The 18286-nt window shown below is 41.4% G+C and overlaps 1 protein-coding gene across 5 annotated transcripts in view; it reads right to left on the bottom strand.

Annotated features, from left to right (window-relative positions):
- Nucleotides 1-18286, bottom strand: part of PPARA (peroxisome proliferator activated receptor alpha) — a 66926-nt gene that overhangs the window by 36949 nt on the left and 11691 nt on the right. The window contains exon 1 of one of the 5 annotated variants that reach the window (XM_084811325.1): nt 1976-17589. The exons of the other annotated variants lie outside the window; for them this stretch is intronic. The gene's annotated coding sequence lies outside the window, so the exon portion shown is untranslated. Of the gene's footprint in view, nt 1-1975; nt 17590-18286 lie in introns of those variants that run through there. 5 annotated transcript variants of the gene reach the window in all.

Here is an 18286-nt window from a genome sequence, read left to right as displayed (position 1 = left end):
AACAGCTCTGGTGGAAGGCTTGTTTAAATGCATTTTGTTTTACTTTCTCTGTCACATTTCTTGTTCGAAAGTGTGATAGACTCAACTGGGACTCCCAACCCCTCCCCCCCTTTGGGCCAATCATCCTCTTTCTAAACTTTTCCCCTGGGAAGTCTTAACAAGTTCCATGATTTCTAGTACTGTATCTGTTGCAATAATATAGATAGGGCAGGAGCCATAGTCCAGTAGTAGAGTGCGACAGAGAGGATCAGCCCCACTGCCATGTTTGAGTATCTCCTAGCACCTTGGCTCCTCAGATTTCAATTTTCTCTGGGAAAGATATGCAAACGTTCAGCCATATGGGGAAACAAGCCAGATGTATATTAGTTCTCCTCCTTTAGCATGTATAAAGTCAGGTTGCTTACCCGTAACTGTAGTTCTTTGAGTGCTCATCTGTGCATTCACACTTATGGGCTCTGCGCCTGCGTGGAGACTCGTTTGGGAACTTCCCGCCCAAAAACTCTGCAGCTTGGAAGTTTCCCGAACGAGTCTCCGCACAGGCGCAGAGCCCATATGTGTGATGCATAGAGACGACGAAGAAGAACAGGAAGAGTTCCTGCCCTTTGTGTAACAGGTGAGGGAGCTCCAGAAATATACAAATGTTAACTCTGTCACATTCCTAATGCAATCAAATAATCCATGGCACACCCATTTAATTAGCCATCCTAAATTCCTAATGAGGAAAGCTCTATGTCAAAATACTGCCACTGCCAGTAAACACATTAATAGCCATTAAGTTTAGGTACCTACACCCAGCTATGCACACAAAACTCCAATTGCACACCACACACCTCATGTTTCACCCATGGAAAAAGAAAGCTTAGGTCAAACTAGCACACCAGAAACCTACCTTGGTTTGGGGGAAAAAACACTCCCCAAAACTAAGGTATTAAAAAGAAGTTGTTCTTTCTGTTACAGAGGGGTGCGGGGAATAACATTCATATGCAGTTTCTCATTTATTTAGTCAGCACCCCTGCTTCTCCCAATTTCCCGTCTTCCCCAGTTGCACTCTTTTTACACTTGGCTAGTTAGGGCTTAAGGACAATTATAAGGGCTTTTGTCTACTCTTGCTCCCTCATCACAACAAGTTAAGCAGAGAGGACATCTCTGCTTTGCAGAATGAATGGGCTTTCACCTGAAAGTAATGTGGGTGAGTAGTCAAGAGGCTTCACGCAGAGTGGGTTCCTATCCCCAAGGAAGATTGGTTAAGCATATGTTCCCATATGCTTTGGAACTGAAGAACAACCCTACTCACAACAGACCCCTACCAGCCTCCTTCTACTCTTTTTACTCTGGAATTATTATATATTTTCATTTCAATCCCCAGCTCTCTCCTACCGCTCAGCACATTATCCAAGCACCCTCAGACCAAGCTATCTGCATTTGGATTGCTATCAAGATGTGATTTAGGTTCCTCGCTTGTCTAACGGCCTCTCTTTCTCATCAGTCCTAAAATGCTACCATGCCACTCCTAGTTTTCTCATCCTCTTTCCCTTGGTCTCCTATCCCCTCTATAGAATTCCCCCTCTAAAGAATTAACCACACCGTTTCCAGGCCTATTTGAATGCTCATACCCATGTTCATACTTCCTATTTTTGAAATAAACTGCATTCAAAGTTCTGTTCTATGTATGTGTTTGTATCCCACTTGGGTGTCCTAATTCCTGCTGTGATGAACATGGATTTTGTCTGAAGTCCCTTAAACACATACAAGTCGGAAACATGTGCATGATTATACATATGTAGACGAGGACGTGCAGTAACAACACACTGTTTGAATGCATGCAGAAAACCCCAAACTCCTGTTTAAAAAGGTGTGATATCTACATGTACACATCCACTATTAATCATTCTTGGAGCACAAATGCATCTTATTAGCCATTACTGCTCCTTGCACTATTTTCCATGAAGCAAAGACTGTTGTCCTAGTCCCTCACCTTTACATTAAGTGGGTGAGATTGGGGGGGATCTTCATGATAACGGAATGAGAAGCGCATTGGGGTATTACCCGGATTTTCATGGAATCAGCTTTGGTCCATCAGGTACACATGAAGCAAGATAAGTCGAGTGTACAATACCGTTGAAATCTGGTTTTCAGGGGTCACACAGTGCTGGAAAGGAACATACTTCTGGGTAGGTGGCGGGAGTAGAACTGAATGTCATCAAACTGGCAGGGACTGCTCAATCAATGAAACTTGTTTCCCACCCCTGTCTAGGCTCCCTCCTGCTACTACATTATTATGAATGGAGAGCGACTATTTTTCCCCATGTGTGAAGATTTCCCTGAAGAAGCCAAAATCCCCAGGTCTCGAGTGCAGCATCTGAAGGCTCCCTCTGAGGGCTTTCCCTCACGCAATTTCACGCCATTCCAGCACTTTGCTGCAGATTTATTGCTTCCAATCCCCCTTTCTCCTTCTCCCTGCTTGCAACGAGAAATTCCTGTAAACCCCAAAGATTGTGACTGTGATGAAGCAGAGAAGGGACCTTACATAACAAAGAAACTACACAACATCAAAGAAGCACAAAATCGCAATACCAATTTAAGAGAGCATCGGAGAAACGAAAGAGCGCTTTAGGGCGAGTTACTAAAGTTAGCCTTTAATCCTTGCACTGCAGGGGAGCGAGATTTATTTCTTACTTCCGAGTAAATAGGCCCAGAAGAGGGGTATGTTAAAGATTAAAAGCAGGCTACCTAAGGTGAATGAGTGTCCCCACTACTGCAGTAATGTGAGGGGCCACTGCTGCACTCCTGGGGATTTTTTCAATGGGAAATACTACCACCACTGGGGAAACAAGAGGGAATGGGGCGTCCCACCCACCTGACCACATCACCGTCAGGTCACAGAGGCACACCCAGGATTTAATGTGGGGAGACATGGCACACTGTGGTAAAACCACCAGGGAGCCACTTTCAGTAAAAAGGTCGCAGGAAAAGGAGTTTCAGAGAATGCAGCTTTTCAAGAGGGAAGCAGCTGGTTGGCAAGTGGATTGGTGATGACATCATCTGTCATGACGCAATCCAAACTGCTCTAACTTTGCACGAATTTGCTTGTGAAGACAGCCCCTAGGAAAGAGGCCATAGGAAATAATTTTGGGAGGCTGTCTCCAAATTAAAAGAAATCTTAACTGATATGAATTTTAATTAATTAAAACAGCATACATTTGCATATAAATAAAAGTTGTTAAAGGCGCTCTGATTTTAGCTGAGATATGCATATGCCATCTTCTGTCAGCAGTGCACTTCTGCATTCTACATAGGACAAACAGATCAGTCTACAGAAAATAATAAATGAACACAAATCTGACATCAGAAATGGCAATATTCAGGAATCAGTGGGAGAACTCTATCACAGATGTTAAAGTGGCCATTGTGGAGCAAAGGAACTTCAAAGGCAGTTTAGAGCGGGAGACTGCTGAATTCATCAACAGGTTTAATTCTATCACCAGAGTCTTGAATTGGGATAACAGATTTTGATTGCTCTACCTATGTTAATTGGCTTACTTAGCGCCAGGATGTTGGTTATTAGTAACAGTTGCACTGTGAATGACCACTATTAAAATGATTGTCATCATCGGTACTTTGGAAATGAATTTTCTTTTAACCTCATTGTTCACACCATATATTTATACTGTAAAAATACTTTTAACAGTGTATAAAAAACGGAAACTCTCCATAATACTCCATGTACCTGGTAAAGTAGACTGTAGTTCATGAAAGCTTATCCCAGAATAAATGTTAGTCTTTAAGGTGCCACAAGATTCTTTGTAATTTCTAAAATGTCTGTTACACGTGGATGTTTTAAAGTATTTAATGTGTTGCCCAAGTAACAATAACCTTTTAACCGATAAAAACTTGTAGCTGATTTAAGGCTGCAATCCTACACACACTTACCTTGGGAATAAATGCCACTGAATTTAATGAGGCTTATTTCTGAGTAGACATGTGCAGTATTGCACTATTAAGTACACAATGTAACTTTTTTTTAAAAACAGCAGAAAGTGAACTTTGACAAAACCTTGAAACACATGCATAGACTGAGCCTGAAAAGTTAGCATTTAAGCATACAGGCATATCTGATCTTCAAATTGTTTAACAGGCTCTGGAAACATATTTAATGCAAATCTGAAAATATCTGCACGGAATACAGTTGTTACTGTTACTGTAATAACTGTATTCCATGCAGATGTTGTCAGATATGTATTAAATATGTTTCTAGAGCCAGTTGAATAATTTGAAGATCAAATATTTCAGATAGCCAACACACTATATCTTTACACTTTCAAATATTAATGCATGATGACATCCTAATAATTAAAGTTCATGTTAACAGTTAAAATTTAATCCCCAAAGCACAGCCATTTCAGTACTAGCTTTTAAAGACTTATTAGATATATACTTTCAATTTTAGAAGCAGTTTACTGTTGAAATAATATATACAATTCCTAATGCATAACAATTGATTATTTAAATAACCTCTCAAACTCTGTTGAAGCTTACTTTTTTTGTTCTTGACTGATTATCCTATTTTAAAATAAAAATTATTTCTAGAAAACAGATGTTTCATGTGTAACTGTCAAGAAACAAACTATTATAGCAAAGATTTCAGTGTGATTTTTGCTTCCCCCCCCCCAAGCAGTAGGAAAATCAGCATATAAACTCTCACACTTCTCTATAATATTTATTGGTTGCCAACACTTCAGAACAATCCCCTATTGAGGAGCAAAAAATTGTTCCATAAGAAGAGCCATGTTGGATCAGTCCAGCATTCTGTTCACACAGAATGTATAACAGTGAACATAAGAGGAGCCCTGCTGAATCAGACCAAAGGCCTCTCTCAGGGGTAGGCAAACTTTTCCAGTTTGAGGGCCATGTCTGGTGTTGGGTGACCAGTAGGCCTCATGCCAGTGGGGGAAGGGCCAGATCCAAAAGGGGCACAGTCATCTTCTGAGCTGAAAAATAAAAGGAGCACAATCACTGGTATAACTTTTCAATTGTTTTTGGTTCCACAGGGGAAATATATAATGCTCAGCTCACATTAATGTGATACCTGTGCTTGTTTTTCCTTGGTGAGCGTTGTTATCTGGTGGAACTGATGATGTTGCTACTCTCAACTGGTTCTCCAAATTCATGTTTGTTATTCTCACACAATGACAGTTCTTCGTAACTGAAAGCTCTGAAAGCAGCTGCTCACAGGAGTATGTAGTTCAAAAGAACAATGTCAATTCCTGTGCATGTGTCCTCAGGATTGAAAACTGTTCTACAGGTATGTAGTTTGTAGAATTTCAGCAGTACCTCGCTGTTGCAAACAGTTTTGTACTTGGTCTTAAGGTCCACTTTGCAGTTCCATGAATTTGCTTTGCAGTTCTATGAATTCATGCTGAAAGCTTGTTGGTTTGAGTGGTTTGACGTTGACTGCTGTGGAAAAATGTTTAATTCTAATTCCACTTACTTTGCTGTTTGCTTAAGTTTTGCTCTTTCGGGAGTGCTTCAGACTCGACTCAACCAGAGCAGAAGCAGCTTAGAGGTATGTTTATAGAGTGTGCCAGATAGATCAGGGAGTGCTGGCATTGTCTGTGGTCAGCCCTATAACAGCAGCTACTAAACTGTCTGCTAGAAGACAATTTGGCATAAGCATTCAGTGGGTGAATTGAGGAGCCAGCTTGTTATAGGCCCCAGCATAGACTGGAGGGTCTCTAGCAGCAGCAGCAGCAGCCCTCTTGCTTCTCTTCTGCAAATCAGCAGTGATTTCAGGGTTAAGACAACATCAGTGGGGTGGCAGTTAGGGTACCTGGCTGCTCTCAGGAAATATTAGGAGCAATTTTACTGCAGGAAATTTCGGAAGTAAATCAGAGGGGGGGGGAATTCAGGGGGCAGCTAGGGCACTCAATAAGCTGGTCTTGAGACCTGAATGCAGCCTGCAGGTAGCCCACATGTGGCCTATCTAGTCCAGCATCTTGTTTCTCCCACAGGCCAATCAGATGCCCACGGGAAGCACATAAGCCAGGCATAAGGTCACTACCACTCTCCCGCAGTTGTTCTCCAGTGACTGATAGTCAGAGGCATGATGCCTGTGATACAGGAGATGATATATAGTTATCAGGGCTAATAAATACAGATCACCTTATCCTCCGTGAATTTGCTCAGTTCTCTTTTAAAGTCACCACATCTTGTAGAAGCAAAAGGTTTATACTTTGAAACTATGCTGTGTGTGAAGTGTGCCCCTTTTTCTGTCCTGAATAACCCACCAATTAGCTTCACTGGATGAACCTGCGATTTAGTATTATGAGGGGGAGAAAAGCATCTCTACCCATTTTCTCCACACCATGCATAATTGTATACACTTCTGTCATGTCTCCCCTTACTCATTCTTTTCTAAGCTAAAAAGCCCCAAACACTGTATTCATTCCTCATATCCTTCCCTCGCTTTTATTTTTATCACCCTGAATATTTTGGTGTCATCTGCAAACTTGGTTACCTCGTTGCTGACCACTGCTAACTCCAGGCCATTTAAAAAGGACCAGTTCCAACACAGATCCTTGGGGGACCCCACTGTTTACATCCCTCTGCTGTTAGAACTGATCATTTATTCCTACTCTCTGCTTTCAGTTCTTTAACCAGCTACCAGTCCATAGGAGGACCTTTGCAGAAGCCACATTGATTCTTTTTCAACATATAGTCTTCTATATGCTTGATAATTATATCTTTAATTATGCTTTCCATCAATTCACTCCAAACAGATGTTAAGCTAATGGAGGGAGCAATCCTATGCCTCAATGACATCTTTAACCTTGCAAAACAAGAAAGCAGTTAAAAAGACAGGGTTTTTTTTTTTAATAAGATGCCCCTTGGCTGTCTTACTGTTGTTCATAATAACAAAATTGGAAGGTGGCAGTTAGCTTATGGATAAGGTGAACTGAAGGCAGCAAGTAGCTTTCCCCACACGTCCTGTGACAAATGTGCATACGATGGCTGATTTAAAAAATAAGTATACCTACATAGAAGGCATTGCTGAGAATGCCAAGTTTATGGTGCTATGTGATGGCCCTCAGGCCAAGTGAGTACACTGCTCTCTTGACTGGGCAATACCGTTCAAAAGGAATATAGGATTCCCCCTGAGTATTCCACAATTATGCAACTCCTCTCTGAAGACTCTGCCCAAACGTTACCACTTTAATTTAGATTTCTTTCCCTTTCTTTTTACCTGAATATACACTCATTCCAAGTTTACCAAAATTTCCTCATTAGGCTGTTTTGGGGTGTTTCTGCCGACTTAGTTTTTCTTCTAATTTTTTTTTGTACTTCTGCACACTTTGGGTTTCCCCGAATCCTCTTGTTCATGGATGGTACCATTTTAGCTACGTAAGGATCCACGTTCTTCTCTGAACTTCAGAAATAGATGGGATGATGATGGTACACACTGGTTGCAGAAGCCATTATACACATCAAATGACTAATGCACATGAATGATATATAGGAAATTGTGCATAGGAGCTGTTTAAGCAATCACACACACAAAAATGTTTCTCTGGGCAAGATTGCAGTGGTATGTCAGGATGCTTCCAGAGAGGCTTTTACTGCGCAATCACTCTGCCTCAAACACAGAAACATAAAAAGGGTCCAGACAGTGTCTTCCATCTATAACCTTTCCATGTTTTCCCATCGCTTCTTCTATCTTTTTTCTTACCACAGAGGAGGGATAGACTGAACAATGCCTTTTGATCAGTATCACTAGCACCTGTCCATCTGGAAGCATCTCTAGATGTGATTTTGCAACCCAACACTTGGATATGAAAGCGTGCATGATTATATTGATGCTGCATGTGTGGAACAATTGCTGCGCCATAATGGGGTGGGGGTTTTTTGTCTTTACATATAAATGTAAAGACAAGAGAAAAAATGTAAAGGGAGAGAAGAGAATCAATTTATATGGGCATTAAAAAAAATCAAATAAGGATATATTCATATTTAAACTTACATAATCTCAAATAACAAAATCTACTTAGGGCACAATCCTATGGCTGCTACTCAGTGGCTAGATGGCCATAGGATTGGTCGGTTCTCGGAGTCCGCACTCCGAGGTCAGTTCCCTGACCTGCACCACCTCATAGGCAACGTAGATCTGCTCCGTGCTTGGAAGAGCAGAGCGGGTGAAACGGGGTGTTCCGGGGGGGGGGGGGGGCGGTTGGAAGTGCAAGTATGACACTTCCTATGTTTTGTCCGGCTTCCCCACCTCACGCTCCGAGGTCTTGCGGCCAGACAGCTGAAATTGGCTGTCTAGCCGCGAAAGCAGGGCTGTAGGAGCATGGAGGAGATGCGCTCCTCCTGCCCTGCAGTGGATAGGCTGTTGCCCCTGGGTTTGGAGGTGGCCGTCAATCCCCATAGAGTTGTTCTCTCCAATATCTTCAATGACAAAAAATCAGTGACATTCAATGACATAATTCATTTCCTCATAACAAAATCATACGGAAATCATAATTCAACGTGTTCCCGTGTGGTTGAAAGGAATCCTGGGCCTTCAAATTCCAATACGTTATGTAAATCCTCACTTTTTCAAATGTTCAAATAAACATACCTGCCTTCTCTGACTCTGCCAAGGTTTGTTAATTTGAACACCCCCCTCCCCGATCCTTAATAACCAGTCTGATATTAGCAGGGTCACTTTCTTTTCCCAGTCATCACTAATCCTTGCAGCAGTAAGATGATCAATTATTTCCTGCTCAACTAAGAGAATAATTTGTCTCACATTCATATAACAAAATATGTGCAATGGGAGCAATCAGGTGGTGAGAAGCAGTGTGTATGCTTGCTCACTCCCATTTCACTCACAACAACTCAGGGTTGTTGTGATGTGAAAACCAAGTCAATATAACTGAAGGATCCAATGGTAAACTATAGCCAGTCATTTCTTCTGACATCCAAAATGTTATTCTCTTAGGGTCTGACCAGTAAATATGACCTGTATCTGCTCGTATAGACTAGAATGCCATAACAATCTTAAAACCTTTTAAGATTCTTTAAAGACCAACTGTGCCGTTTGGGAGTCTTCCTGGACTCTGCACTAACTGGGAACGCCCAGATGTCTGCAGTGTCCAGTAGTGCATTTTACTAGCTTAGGCTGGTACACCAGCTGCAGCCCTATCTGGAGAGAACAGATCTTGCCCCAGTTATCCATGCACTAGTGGACTACTGTAATGCCAAGTTCTGCACCTAGGAAAAAGAAACTAAATGCACAGTTACAAGATGGGCGATACTTGACTCAAGAATACTACAAGCAAGAAGGATCTTGGAATTGTTGTAGATCACAAGCTGAATATGAGTCAACAATGTGATGTGGCTGCAAAAAAGGCAAATACTACTTTGGGATGCATTAATAGAAGTACAGCTTCCAAATCACATGAAGTACTAGTTCCCCTCTACTCAGCACTGGTTAGGCCTCATCTGGAGTACGGTGTCGAGATCTGGGCACCACACTTTAAGAAAGATGCAGACAAACTGGAGAGGGTTCAGAGAAGGGCAATGAAGATGATCAGGGGACAGGAAGCAAAGTCCTATGAGGAGAGACTGAAAGAACTGGGCATGTTTAGCCTTGAGAAGAGAGGACTGAGGGGAGACATGATAGCACTCTTCAAGTACTTGAAAGATTGTCACAGAGAGGAAGGCCACGATCACCCCAGAGTGCAGGACATGGAACCATAGGCTCAAGTGACAGGAAGCCAGATTCCGGCTGAACATCAGGAAAAACATCCCGTTAGAGCAATACAACAATGGAACCAATTACCTAAGTAGGCGGTGGGCTCTCACACACTGGAGGCACTGAAGATGAGGCTGGACAGCCATCTGTAAGGGATGCTTTGACTTGGACTCCTCTACTGAGCAGGTGGTGGACTCGATGGTCTTATAGGCCCCTTCCAACCCTACTATTCTATGGTTCTATGCACTATACATGGGGCTGCCTTTGAAGTCGGTTCAGAAACTTCAGCTGGTGCAGAATGCAGCCACCCAAGTGTTGGTGGGGGCAAGGCAATTTGATCATAACATGCCTATACTGCACCAGCTGCATTGTGTTTCCAAGCCCAATTTGAAATGCTGTTTTTGACCTTTAAAGCCTTAAAAAGTTTGGGAGCAAATTATTTGAAGGACCACCTGCATATCAGTCTGCCTGCACTTTAAGATCAGCAAGAGAAGCCCTTCTCATCTGCCCACCTGTGAGAATAGTTAGGTGGGTGAGCACACGTGAGAGGGCCTTCTCTGCAGTGGCTCCACACCTTCGGAATAAGTTACCATCGGGGGTCCACCATCCTCCATCATTGCAGGCTTTTAAGAAGGCCTTGAAAACATATTGTTTTACCTTGGCTTTTTCCTGATATGATTGCTGCTTGTTGCTATTGCTGGTTTTTATTGGTGGCTTTTATTGCTGTTTTTATCACTTATGTTTTTATCACTTTTAATATCTTAATGGTCATGTGTTTTCTTGTTGTAAGCCGCCTTGGGAGGGCTTCTGCTCTGAAAGGCAGCCAATAAATATTTTAAATAAATAAATAAATAAATACTTTATGTTAGTTGTGGTACCAAGTTCCACTATCTCACAGTGGCTTAAAAAAATATTCATTTGTAAATCTTTTCCTCAGTTGCCTTGATAGAAATTCAGTCCTAAGTCTAATTCTGACAGCATTCCATAAAGGATGCCCTTTAACCTGGGAAATGAAACTAAGATGACAAAAGCAGTACCTTACCTTAGGGGGCCATATTCTGAAAGTGGTTCACCATAATTAATTACTTAATAAATAATCAATATTTATAAGTATATAATATTTATCTCATAATGACATACCCAGAATACAAGGTGTTGTGAATGGTAACAAAATAATTGTATCATGTGGCTTTTTATTCTTCTCCCCTAAAAGCCCATGGTAACAAAGGGAGGTCCTGAGGGACAAATGTCCTCCCTCCAGTCCATTAGGTAGTCCTGCTGCCACTACAGCTACTGCTCTGAGCAAATGGTTTCTCCCATATGTAGCTACTCAAACTCATACAATTAATCAGCTGTTTCTGTGACTATGCAACAGCCCTATATAATTCCTTCAAATACTGCTTTGAGCGTTCCTGTGCTCTTGGTTATGAATCCAAAACTGCACCACCCATGTTCAAGAGAGACGTACTTGCAGAGCTGCAAGATACTCACTCACAAGTAAAAACCATCTGCAGGGGAAAAAACCGAGGATGGCGAAACCCCAAACAGCCCCATAATTTCTCGGTGTCATGGAATGTTAGCAGTCTGATAGAACAAGCCCCACCCCAAAAACTGGGTGGGAGAGGGGAACAGAACGGAGTGGGTGGAATGGGAAGTGTCACCCAGATAAAAATGTTATAGAGAACCATCTCATTCTCTGGAGAGGTCATTTCCTGGTTCACACTGAGTAACACAGGGATACATTGCAACATTTTGTTGTGGGGTCTCACTTGTTTCTTCTAATATTGATTTAGGTTTTTCCATGCCTGAATGGCATATGCAGCCAAATCTGCACCATCTACACACAAGACAAATATGTCAGCAGATGGGGGTAACCTCAAGCTTTGCTGGTGCTCCAAAAATATAAAGGGGGAAACCCCAAAAACACATCCCATAATGAAAACCACACAGACAGACTGAAAGAGATGAAAACCTGACAATCAGGTGGGAGGAGGAATTGACCAGTTGGAAAAGGGGGGGAAGACATAAAGATATATAGAGGGTTGAAAGAACCACAATGTCTTGAGAGGTCACTTCCTTGTTCACACTATGTTTAAATGGCCCCAGGGACAGATGTGAGAGCTGCCCACAGGAATTAATTAATAAATCAAATATTTTAATTAAAGGGGCACAGGAACGCCACTTTAGTTACGATGAGTCACAAAAAGGGTTCTGCCATTATAAGCCTCAAAACTCTATTGCTTATAAAAATGACAGTTGGGCTAATAATTTGAAACTTCACATCCATGATATATCCAATGAGGTCTACAATTGTGCACAAAATTTCAAATTGATCTGATACAAATTGCCACATGTACAGCAAGTTAAAAAGTGCTGAAAATGGACACCGTTGTACTTTTTATTCCGAGCTGCGGCTCAGCATATCATACATTTCTTTCAAACGTTAGTGCAAACTACTGATGTATGCTAATCAGGCTTGTTGAGGTGTGCCTGTCCGTGGTTTGATGAAGTTCTGAGCAGTGGCTGAAACGTTATTAAGGTTTTTCTGCCCCATGAAAGCCTATGGCAACAACTGCTGGCAAAGTTATGCCAGGCATGCTCAGTTTCAGGCTGAAGCTAGAATGCTGCCAGTACTACAAGGTTTTCATATTAATTCTGTCACAGAGGGACACCTCATAAGGTGAGACTACATGTTACTACACAGACTGGGATCCTAGCATGTGGGGTAGGGAGACTTCAATCCTTTCCCGCCACCCACCTACCCACCATCACTATGGCCCCAAACTGGATCAAGCTCCCCTTGCCTCCAATTTACACTGCCAAAAAGGCATGCAGCCCCCTACCCACTATGCCACGTCTTAAGAGTTATTAGTATCCTTATTAGAGCTGTTTCATAAACTACAAATTGTGTGCCAGATAATACTTTGAAGTAAGTTACAGATGTCTACATCAATACAGACATTTAGAAATATACTCAACAAAGAGGTAGAACAATTCATTTTGTATTGCTGTTGTAACTCATTATCAAGACTATATAATTTCTTCATCAAATGAGATGGAAACAATTTATTCATAGTTAAAAATGTGTTTGTACAGAAGATATCAAAACAGAAAGCCTAATATTATAGTTTAATAATATGAAAATATACTACCTACGGCTAAAGATTAATCCCACTTAGTTCCATGGGTACACAATACAAAGTCCGGGTTTTGTGGTTAACTTTCTACACTCACAGCCCATTATGAGGGTAAAGGTTTTCCGAATGGTAAGCAAAACTACATCTCATCCCAGAGCGGTTCTTACTTCAAGGACCAACAACACATTACAGCAAATATGTCTAATAAAGCAGCCACCTAAAAAACAAACCTAAAGCTTGCAGGCTTTGATTATGAGCAGAGAGAAAGGGTTCCAGATGTGCATTTACCTATAAATAGCAAGTATGAATCTAGAATCCTGCAGGAAGGAGAAAAAAAAGCAAGTAGAAGGCAAATCCGAGCAGAAATCCCCCACTCCACCAGTTCTCTGCTCAGAAATGAAGCCTCCTGCTGCTTTCCACTTGTAAAAAAGCTTAGGCTTCATTTACATGCACTCGCTTGTAATTCGTAGTTTCATCCTCAGGGTTATATTCTGTATTAATCACAGCAGCGTCTTCATAGCTTTGTATTAGATGCTACTGCTGCCCTGTCTATCTGATAAGATTTTGGGAAATCTTGTGCAATGTGCTGTGGGGCTTTTGCTTCTTTTCCTCAAATTGTAACACTTCTTAACAACTTTGTTAGATGCTTTCAAGATCTACCTGCATGTAGAGGATAGGGATAAAGCAGGAGTTATTTGAGGTGGGGGGAGAATAGAAGCCGCACAATAATATGTGACTGAAAGACCTCTAACAACGATATCTATAGACTAAAATCAAGGTACAATCTTATCGAAATTTAGACAGAAAAAAGGCCTACAACTAGCTTGGGCCTGCTGGGAGTTGTAGGCCTTTTTTGGTCTAAATTTGCATAGGATTGCACCCTAAATTGAATATGACCCTTGCCTGGAAGCTGCACAGAGCTACTTTTACTTACATTTTCACAACATTTTCTGATGAAGTCACACACCCTCACCCAACCCTTTAGACTATGATTTATGGTTTTTTAAAAAAGGGAGGGGAATGTCAGTAAAAGCACTTGGCCAAACACAAAGGACTCTGGATCACAGAGCTAATTAGTCGATTAAAATCATGAACCCTAAGAATGGAAGAATACCTTATTCTTTGTTTGCTTAAGGAGGACTTAAAATCCTCCGTGAAATCACAGGGACCTATCCGCTAGAAATATAATAAAACACATGTAACTGAGTTCAGGATTACAGGCTTTACATCTGGAATGACCATTCTGAGTACAAAATGCAATTGTTATATATGAATGCAATACTTTTAATTCATGCATGGAGAACTGGCAGCCCAAACACCACACAGGAGTCAGGCCTTTTTTTAAAAAAAACCTTCCTCCTAGAGCTTCCTGAAAGAGCAGGTTCGTAGCTTGGGGGTCCTCCTGGAGCCATCTTTGTCACTTGAGGCTCAAGTAGCCTCAGCGGCACAGAGTGCCTTCAACCAGCTTTGGTTGGTGACCCAGCTACGCTCCTATCTGGACAGGAATAACTTGGCTTCAGTTGCCTATGCTCTGGTAACCTCCAAGTTAGATTACTGCAATGCACTTTATGTGGGGCTGCCTTTGAAGATGGCTGCCAGTATATTTCTGAGCCAGATTCAAAGTGTTGGTTTTGACCTGAAAAGCCTCTCCCGGCATGAACTGACCCCTACACTATGCTTGGCATCCAAGGCCCTCCTCTGGGTGCCTCTTCCAAGGGATGCTCTGAGGGCAGCAATGAGAGGGCCTTTTTGGTGGTGGCCAATTATGGAATGATCTCCCCCATGAGGCCCGGCTTGTGCCAACATTGTCATCTTTTTGGCACCAGTTACAAACTGTCTTCTTCTCCCTGGTATTTGGCAGCATATAATGAGTTTTAATTACATCTTAGACTGTCTTTGACTGAGTGTTTAAAAAATTGTTTTTAGATATATGTTGTCCATATGTGCATTATCTGTCTGTATGTTTTTAGGCAAATGCTTTTTTGTACTTTGTCTAATGTATTTTAATGGTTTTTAATTTTTGTGAACCTCCCAGAGAGCTTTGGCTATGGGGCTGTATAGTAATGAATGAAATGAAGAAAAAGGAATTTGCAGTGGCATGGGAAAATGAAGTTCCCTGATGCTTTCAGTGACTGCGGGAAAGACTTCATCTTACAAGAATCAACCTTGCTTGTACTTCAAAAATGTATGTAATATATATGGTCAAGCTTCATCACCCAAATGTTAATGGTGCCTGGTACAAGATGTTCTGCACAGCACTACCCTTGTTTCTTGAGCAGAACATGCCTCCAGCACATGATGCTCACACCACAGCAAAAAGGGCAAACTAGCAAACTGCTATAGTGGAGCACTGACCGGGTTCACATGTAATATTGGCCAAGTGCAGGTCAATTAACCCACGATTCGTCAGGTTGCAAGCCACACACAAGCCATTTCCAATTTGAATATTGCTTCGTGACATGCGAACCTGGATGCTTTGGGCTGTTTGTGGGGTAAACATCCCAAAGTTAACCTACAAACAGTTCAATCTGCTGCCATTATGTGCCCACTCTCTATTTCACATGAACGTCCCATCTGTTGGCCATGGCTGGCATTTCGAATAGTACCCTTCAACTTTTCAAACACAGGATCCATCTTTAACCGAAACGTGTATTTGGGGTCCCACTTCTTGTTGCAAACTACCTTAGATCAGGCTGTTATCGAGTAGAAGATACCACCTCACCAGCTGAAGACCACTGATTTAGATAGAAGGCGAGGTGCTTACCATTACATTCAAGAAAGAAAACCCTGCACCAGATAATATACTAAAGGCAGTGAGTGCATTGTAGGTGCAAACATGTGAGAGCTCATATAGGAAGGCATTCCTGTCAGGCCTCTGGGCTATCCTGCACTGAATGGCACATGTATCAGAACTATGAACAGGAGAAAAGTTTTTCTAATCACGCAACTGAAATGGAAGGTATATCTGATGAGATGTATGATCTGAATAGCATGTAGTGATTTTGGAGAAATTAAAGCAGATTTAGAAAACCTTAAAATGTAAGCTAAAATGTAAAATGTTGCAAAGGCAGTATTTCCCTGGATAGTTTATCGTCACTGAAATAGTGCTACCTACCTTGGTAGGCAGTTGGGTATGCCAATTTTGTTTTCTTAACATTGTGTATACAAATTTTCTTTTATGTGAGCACATAAGGAAAAGGTGTGACTTTCTTATGAAAAAAATGTGCACCGATAATTATTCATAAATAAGTTATTCTGAAATGTTCATGCATTGATACACTCAACTTCTTTCATGGAGTGAAAATGGCGAACAAAGAGCAGTAGGGTACTGTGAATGCTACAGCTGACAGAAAAGGAGGGTGGGTAAGCAATATTTTGCCCTAACAATTATACATCAATACCTCACTATCTGATTATTGCATAGTGTCTGATAGCAAGTGAAACAGAGAAAAGTTCGCATTTGAAAGGCCAGGGCTCTAGGAGCTATTTTTTTCCCTTAAGTGAAGTCTGAAAAAACAAGATTTATTCCATACATGTTACACACATTTTTGTACTATCTACTCTTCATCTTTTCCATGATGCTTCTATAAACAATTTCCATACATTATGGTTCTCTTCCATCATAGTTAATATTCTGGGGCCCAAAATGGGCAAAGAAAAGTTATAGCCCCAAACTCTTATACTGACCAGGCACAAAATCCAGTTTTAGGGCTTTGAAAATGGAGGAAGAATGCAAAGGCTGACAAAAGTAACTGGGTGAACTGAGGTCACTTTTATTCAGATTTAACAACCTTAACCAGATCTGCAAGTGACAGTGTGGGAAACTAGCTAAATAATTTGTAGGCATCAGGCCCACAATATAAGGGCAAGCCAAATCCTGCCCAGGGGAAAGGCAGGAAAGAGCCCTCCCCTATCCCCCAAGCCACATCTTGCATGTGCTCAAGGGCAGCCTTCCCAAGTTGCCCCCTCCAGGTGCCCCACAACTCTAGGCAGGTGAGTCAGGTTAGCCCCAAGGGCAAGTCATATCCTGCCCAGGGTCCCACAAACGTGAGCAGCAGGCAGAAATTTCTTCTGCCAAAGAAATTACAGGAAATTTTGCAGAGAACTTCTAACTCAAGGTCTGTGGATGCTGCTGCTTATGGCCTACAAAAAATGCAGACATTACAGAGGTGTTGCCACAACATGACAAATGCCTCACAGCCTATTAACACTATTTAAACATCGGTGATGTTGAGATTAAACATGTTAATTCATACCTAACGTGAGGTGATGTCTTTTTGAAAGTACGTACTTCTTTTCTCCACAGTCAGAACACACACTAATTCTGGCACTAACATCTCAGAAGGCACAGTCTATATCCAGGAAGAGATACACATTTTTCTTACTGGCTATTCAAGATGTGTTATTTTTACTATGGTCTGTTAAATCTGCAGGTTGTGCAATGGCACTGGAAAGCGTTGTAGCTCTCTGGATATGTTGTTTTCACTCCTCTAATCTCATGTTCCAATAAACAGAGATTGCTGACTGCCCTTGAAAGAGTAGTTAAATATTCACTTCTCATTTAGGACTTTTGACCTTAAGACAAAAACACTAGCTTTAATAAAGATTCAAGTGCAGCATTCTGTATGAAATATATAAAGAGGCAGTTTCCCTCCTCCCCACTTGCTACTTTTTAAAATAACTGCCTTGAGTGATTGGTCTTAAAATCTATGCTTTAGGGTGCAGTCCTACGCACATTTAGACAGAAAAAAGTCCTACAACTCCCAGCATTCCTCAGCCAGTATGGCTGGCTGGGGAATGCTGGGAGTTGTAGGACTTTTTTCTGTCTAAATGTGCTTAGGATTGTGCCCTTGGTCTTCAAACTATGCGAAATCTCAGGTTTAGCCAGATTCTCTATTTAGAGATAACCTCTTGAAGCTTCCTCACTTCCTTCCTAAGAGTTTTACTTCATTCTTCTTACTTGATCCTCTACAAAACGGTTCTTGAACTCCTGCTAGTTTAGTACAATTCTAGTTCTTATCTCAATAAGACAATTCAGTAGTACAATTCCACTTCACTTCTGATTAATATCCTGCCCCATTTTTCACCGCTACCAAGGACTAAAAGACATAATAATGTCCATCCAGATAGATTGTTACCTACTAGTGATTCCCCTCTGGGAAATCCACACTATAAAATGGAAATCTGCAACATACACAACTTGCTTCCCAACATATTACATTAAAGTTTCTTTAGTATGATTCTATATAAAAGTTTTGATCCATATGCAAGGATGGTAAAAACATTCATGCACCATCGGACCTTTCCTTGCTGTCTATGCAACAGATGTTCCCACTGTTGAAGAGAGAACCCACTGTTTAGCTGTCTCTTCAGCAGTAAGAACTGCAGCAACAGAAACTGAAATTCCAACTGCATGGAA

Source organism: Heloderma suspectum, chromosome 7, assembly GCF_057233095.1.
Source record: "Heloderma suspectum isolate Gila_16-S chromosome 7, 16-S_ref, whole genome shotgun sequence".
Lineage (NCBI taxonomy): Eukaryota > Metazoa > Chordata > Lepidosauria > Squamata > Helodermatidae > Heloderma > Heloderma suspectum.
The sequence above is the reverse complement of the archived record's forward strand: the minus strand, read 5'-3'. Positions and strand labels throughout refer to the sequence as shown.